We start from the raw sequence: 7,291 nt of genomic DNA, 5'->3' as shown, positions 1-7,291 counted from the left end.
TATCTGAGACTACACTTGGCCATCTGAGACTACACCTGGCCATCTGATGGCTCATTCTTTTTTTAAGCTTCCTGAGGGGTATGTTGTCACAGACATTTTATGTTGTTGTTGTTCTTTATTTTGTTGTTTTTGTCCCATGGCGCAGAGCCAAATGAGGCCAAAATGGGGTATAGGTAGGGCAGCCGACCTGGGACCAGAAGTCGCAGGCTCAACTCCCAGCCATTCCCACATGTCATAGTGTCTCTGAGCAAGACACCTAATCCCAAATTACTCCCCATGTGCTTACATAACTGCCCACTGCTCCACCTGGGTGTATTTATTCATTATTTTTTATTTATTTATTTATAAGATCTTTACAAAGAATAATCAGAGCTTTATCATATTCATACACTTATGGGACACACATCAGAGGCAATGAGGGGTTCAGTGTCTTGCCCAGGGACACTTCAGCATGTGACTACTGGTGGAGTTGAACCCCCAACTCTTGCATTGGAGGACGACTGCTCTAACCACTCAGCCACAGCTGATGTATGTAAACTCACCACCCCTATCATTTGAGGAATCTATGCTTTCTAGTTTTTATATTGTTTAAAAGTTTCTTCAAATGATTGGAGTTGCTGAAGGTTTATCTACGGGTGCTCAGTGGCCACCCCGACTCCTCCACTACACCTGGTGGTGGATGAATGTCTCCCACCATTCACCAGGATCTGTCACTCTGTGCTGCCTCAGACAAGCAAAAAATAAGAACTACCTCTGTTCTTCTGCAGTGTAACTCCTCCCCATGTAAATATCTTGCACAAAAAACATTAAGGTTTACTGATATTTTCTGTTCAATTCCAAAAATACACTCATCTTGAAAACAACAAACGTTCACAGTTCAGATCCCTCAAAGATGGAAGACAGAGTTTTTGTTAAGGCCGAAAGGAACGTCTGTGTTAGAGGTGTGATCCCAGGCTCTCAGTTCTCTACCACTGAGCCATGTTGAGAGAGGCCTCTTCAGGATCACGTTGAAGCAGGCCACAGGTGCTGGAGGACCTATGGAGGTGCACGTGTGACCCGGTGCTGTTAAGTAGTTGCAAATCCAACCTCTGCAGGACATCATGCAGGAGATATTTCAGCCACCATCAGAGCTAGAAGAGCTGTCCCCATATGTTCTGGCTAGGATCAAGAGGAGCTGTATCTCCTCCTGAACCCCAGACCTTCTTTATGTTGCTCCTCCGAGCCATTCTCAGGGATTTTTAAATCAGGGAACAACAACAGGGGCACGGGGGTTAAATCAGCTGCCTCCCTGACCGTAAGGATGTCTCCGTGGTGGGCTCCTGGCTCTACAGTCAAGACGTCTCACATTAAAAGTTGATTTGTTGAATTTGTCCATCAGTTTACAAACTGGTTGTGAACCAGTTAACGACAGATACATTTACTCCACAGCTGATCCGTGAGACTACATTTTATCTGTCACTTACAGAAACTGTTTTTTTTTTTTATAAGTGGCTGTTGTTTGTCAAATAAATAAAAAGGTGATTAAAAAAATAGCTGCATTTAGTAGATGTTGGCATGCAGTTAGATGTTCCACATGTTGCTGGGATGTTCAGGACCTTAGAAGTCCTCTGATTTGTATTTTTCAATATTCGTTTCTCTTAACTGAATTAGGACAGTCACTTTAAAAAGTTAATGTTTTTATAGTTGTTTTACATTACATGTTTTTATTTAATTAATATTCTGTAAAAATCTGATTTTACTTAGACATTAAATAAAGTACTTTTCTGTGTGTGTCAAAAAGGCTGATTTGTTTTAACCATGATTGATTTATGATAGAGGGTTTTCTTCTTTCGGCTGCTCCCTTCTTCAGGGGTCACCACAGTGAACTAAGTCCCACGAAGACTTGGCCGTTGTTTTTAACGTTGGATGTTCTATTTCGTGTAGGCTTCGCCCTTTAAGGCTGTCGCTGGTGGGTTTATCCCTACACGCGCAGCACTGAAAACTTTAGTCCACACCCACCTGCTGTGTGGGCCTCACCCCCAGTCCGTATAAATCCATTTTTTCTTCAGCCAGCTAGCTAGCACTGTCAGAAGAACGAAGAAGGAAAAGTTGTCCAGCTTTGACCGGCACAACCTTTGCTAAGGATGCCTGGTTCTCCGCCACGCCAACCTCCTGCCGTCCCAGTGAGCTCTTCCTCCCCGAGGAGAAGCAGACGAGCAGCCTTGCTCAAGGTAAGCGCCGAGGAGTGCTTTTCCGTGGCGGGCCGCTACCCGCTGGACGGCGCCACCGCCTTTTCTAACGTGTTCTTTTCTCGCAGTGAATCGGATGATTCCTCCAAGAAAGGTGATACGGAGCTGCCCCCTCCCTCCTTGAGAGCTTAGAAGAAGAGCAGTCGAACGGATGCTCAGCCACCTCGGATCTTCCCACGTCGGCGCCCTACTCTCGGAGCTGCCCGGCATAATCCAGGAGGATGTTAACACAAGGGACTTTGCGTCCCTCGCCTCCCTCCGCCCTGATCGGATGATGTGGCAGCAAGGTTGGCTCCGCCCTGGCTCGTCGCCCTGACCCCATCTGGCCTCGCTGTCCAGCTGTGACGTCACACTGGAAGGAGGCTGCAGCTGGGCTGGCAAGCTGAAGACAGCCGCCTCCACCTTTGCGTCCATCTCCAGAGTGGAGGGTTTTACTGATCTATGTTTTTCCCACGGTCACCCCCCCCCCCCCCCCCTCCCGGAGCCAAGCCTGGCGGTGGCACTTGGGGCAAGAGCTTCCAGGATGAACCAGCAACCTGTCCCTCCAGAGAAGCATGACCAGGTGGTGACAAAGCTCTCCAACCGAGCTCACCAGTGCTCATTCCAGGCGGCCGCAGTGAACAACAACGTCGCCCTGCTGACCTACAGCATCTCTAAGAGGCTGGAGGAAGCAGACCTGGTGGAGGAGACAAAGATCTCTCTCTGTAAAGCTGCTGATGTCATCTTAAACATGTGCCACCTCTGCGGTCTGCCCGTTCCGCATCGCCACCTGGATGACCATGATCCGGAGGACCACTTGGCTCCGCCTCTCGCCATCCTTGTCAGAGAGGCTGCAGAGAGACCTGCTGGAGGGCCCCATCACCCCAGAGGCGCTGTTCGGGGCCAATTTCAGGATCATCCTTGAGGAATCGCAGAGGTCCGAGGAGGTCTCAGACTGTACACGATCTGGTGACGTCACAGTCCATCTGCCCCTCCGGCCGCTGGAGGGACCACCTTGGCCAGCAACAGCAGCAGAGGTGCTCCACAGCTGCGGCAGCGACTTCACGCTCCGCTGCTCCGCCAGCCCCCTCCACCAGGGAACAGCTCCTTGAGGGGAAGGTATGTGTTTTGATGATGTATGTTTTGGGGGAGTGGTGGCGCAGAGGTTAGAGAGGTGGGCCTGTGATCCGAAGATCGCCGGTTCACGCCCCGGCCCCGACAACATCAAAAATTGTGTGAGGCGTAGGTGAAACACTCACACTTGCCCCCACCCTCATTCGCCCCACCCTGGGCCCATGAGCAAGGCCCTTAACCCCCACCATGTGCTCCCTAAACAGGTCTCTCTTGAAAATGAGTTCTCGTGGCTCAATGAGACTAACCTGGATAAATAAAGGCTAAATGAAAAAAAAAAAAAATAATATATATATATATATATATATATATATATAAAACTGAAACATCTTTGAAAGTAAAGTTTTTTCGTCTGAGACTGTCAGATCAGCTGAGCTCACAGTTGCCTCTCTTCACACATTCCCCACACAGAACGAGCCAGTAACCTCTAAACAGCGTTTTAAATGGCACCACAGTTCAGTAAATATCACAAAACACTCGTCTGCCACGTCAGCTAAAATGATGGTTTTTTTTCAGCAGACCGAGTCCGCTAAAATCCCTCGCTCTCAGCCAGAGCCCGTTTTTAATTTCTGCTGTTTTCTGCCCACTCACAGCGCAGCAGGAGTAAACGTGTTTCTCCTCGACAGCTGCAGCCTCCACCGAAACGGCGTCTCACACCTCCTCTCAGTGCGCGCTGGCTCACCTGAGCTCCGGAGTACCCGGAGAAAACCCACGCAAGTACGAGAAGAACATGCAAACTCCACACAGAAAGACCCCAGGTCCAACCGGGGATTGAACCCAGGACCTGTGAGGCAACAGTGCTAACCACTGAGCTGCCAGGGGCTGCTGGTGGAATTGAGCCCCTAACTCTTGCATTGGAGGACAACTGCTCAAACCACTCATCCACAGCTGCCCATATGTATAATGATCCATATGTGGTTCTCTTGTTTGCTTTTATTTTAATAGTTAATTTTATTTAATTTTTCTCATACTTTTTCTTCCATTCAACATTCCTTCACAGTCTGAGATAAATTAGCAGTCAAAACTTTTCATTTAAAGTGAATTGAAGAACATTTATTTTAGTTCACATTAACATTAAGAAACATGAGAAATGCCAACATCTGCATGTGAAAATATTTTTAAAAAGTCTTTTAAAAGTCTATAAAAACAACTCACTGTTGCTGCTCATCTGTGTATTTAATAAAATATCTCACTTATGTTGATTAACAAACGCAGTTTATAAAAGTGAGATTAAATTACAGACATCTGCAGATTGAATTATTTTATCTGCATTAAACTGGTCCTGAGCAGGTTTTGGTGCTTCCTGCTCAACATGACTGAGTGTAGACTAACAAAAGTCTCCTTGGTCCTGATGCTGCTCACTAATCCAGGTAGATAATCTAACCAGGTTGAGAGAGACTTGGGGTTGAGACCACAGATATGATATAAACACTGTTTATATCATATCTGTGGTTGAGACAGATTATTATTATTATTATTATATGATATGATATTATATTATTATGTATGTCGCACTCACGCGGTCACTTTATTTCCGGTCGCAGTTTCAGCACGGAGTGTTTTTGTAAGGGCACCTCCAACATGGACCTTGTTTCAAAACATGCTCTGGAGATTTTGACAGAAGTTGAAGAGGCGGCCGAAGACGTTCTCAGCACCAAACAGCAGGTAAATGAAACAGCATGAACACAGGCAGGAGACAAAGAAACAACTACTGAAGACGGACCGGGTCGGAACCAGCGTGTGGGACAAGATTTGATTCAAAGAGTTGTGACGCGATTACGAAACTATTAATTATGCATTCTGATTATCTGCGATTATCAGATTTGTAATAAAATAAACAGCGGTAAGCTTGTGATGTTTAGAAACGCAGTGAAACTAAAATACTGAGACAGAAATACAAATTTACTCATCGAAGTGATTATGGCTTATTTTACATAAATAAACGCCGATTTATACCACACCATACCGTTTTATTTATTTTACTAAAGGCCAACCAAAGTGCTGTACAGACAGAACAACAGGCAACACACGAAGCAAAATACAAAATGAAATAAATCAGAATATAGACATAGAAACGATGCAGATAATAAATATGACGACTAACCTGTGTGGAGCATACAGGATCAAAACACAGATCCTCTGGTGTTGAAAGCTACTGAATAGTAGTGAGTTTTTAAACGGGACTTGAAAACCGTGAGGGAGGGTCTGACAAGCAGAGGCAACTCGTTCCAAAGTCTTGGTCCTGCTACAGAGAAGGCCCTGTCACCTCTGCGCTTAAGACGAGTTCCTGGAACTGTGAGGAGCAACTGGTCCGCTGACCTCAGGGAGCGTGGTGGGACATACGGTTGTAGCAGATCAGAGAGATGGGGGTGGATGTAACATAACACGCCTTAAACATGATCAGAAAATCTCATCTGAGACAATTAGGGGTTCTGTCTTGCCCAGGGACACTTCAGCACGTGACTGCTGCTGGAATCAAACCCTCATCTCTCATTGGAGGACGACTGCTTTAACCACTCTCTAGAGATCCTTGAATTCCAGCTGGCAGTTTAGTGTTGTTGTTTTTTTCCCCTCAGAGTTGTTTATTTTCTAACCGTTATATGTGAATGATAGAAAAGCAAACGTCCATTGTAAAGAACGATTCTTGTTTGATTATATTTCAGATAGTTGACCTGGACATGAAGAGAAACAGGAACAGAGAGGCACTGAACGCACTGAAACACGACACGTCTGATGGAGGTGAGGGAGAAAAAACACTTTCTTCCTTTATGAAGAAAATATATAAATATATTCATTCAACCTTTATTTAAGCAGATAAATCACATTGAGCCTCGAAGACTCATTTACAAGTGAGACCTGTTTGGACAGACAAAAACCAGTGGTTAACTGAACACATGTAGGAGTTGGAGGCGACAAAAATTCATATCAGACTTTTTTTTTTCTTGCCTGAGAAAAAAACCCTTTAATATTAAAACGAACACCTTGCACAAACAAGCACATATTTACAAACCGGATTCCAAAAAAGTTGGGACACTAAACAAATTGTGAATAAAAACTGAATGCAATGATGTGGAGGTGCCAACATCTAATATTTTATTCAGAATAGAACACAAATCACAGATCAAAAGTTTAAACTGAGAGAATGTTTCATTTTAAGGGAAAAATCTGTTGTTTTCAAATTTCATGGCGTCAACAAATCCCAAAAAAGTTGGGACAAGTCCATTTTTACCACTGTGTGGCATCCCCCCTTCTTCTTACAACACTCAACAGACGTCTGGGGACAGAGGAGACCAGTTTCTCCAGTTTAGAAATAGGAATGCTCTCCCATTCATGTCTAATACAGGCCTCTAACTGTTCAATCGTCTTGGGCCTTCTTTGTCGCACCTTCCTCTTTATGATGCACCAAATGTTCTCTATAGGTGAAAGATCTGGACTGCAGGCTGGCCATTTCAGTACCTGGATCCTTCTCCTACGTAGCCATGATGTTGTGATTGCTGCAGAATGTGGTCTGGCATTATCGTGTTGAAAAATGCAGGGTCTTCCCTGAAAGAGATGACGTCTAGATGGGACCATATGTTGTTCTAGAACCTGAACATAGTTCTCTGCATTAATGGTGCCTTTCCAGACATGCAAGCTGCCCATGCCACAAGCGCTCATGCAACCCCATACCATCAGTGATGCAGGCTTCTGAACGGAGCGTTGATAACAACTTGGACTATCCTTGTCCTCTCTGGTCCGGATGACATGGTGTCCCAGTGTTCCATAAAGAGCTTCAAATCATGACTCATCTGACCACAGAACAGTCTTCCATTTTGCCACACTCCATTTTAAATGACCCCTGGCCCAGTGCAAACGTCTGAGCTTGTGGAGCTTGCTTAGAGATGGCTTCCTCTTTGCACTGTAGAGTTTCAGCTGGCAACGACGGATGGCACGGTGGATTGTGTTCACTGACA

This window comes from Nematolebias whitei, chromosome 7 (assembly GCF_014905685.2).
Source record: "Nematolebias whitei isolate Nwh7 chromosome 7, NemWhi1, whole genome shotgun sequence".
NCBI lineage: Eukaryota > Metazoa > Chordata > Actinopteri > Cyprinodontiformes > Rivulidae > Nematolebias > Nematolebias whitei.
This window is presented reverse-complemented; position numbering follows the sequence as displayed.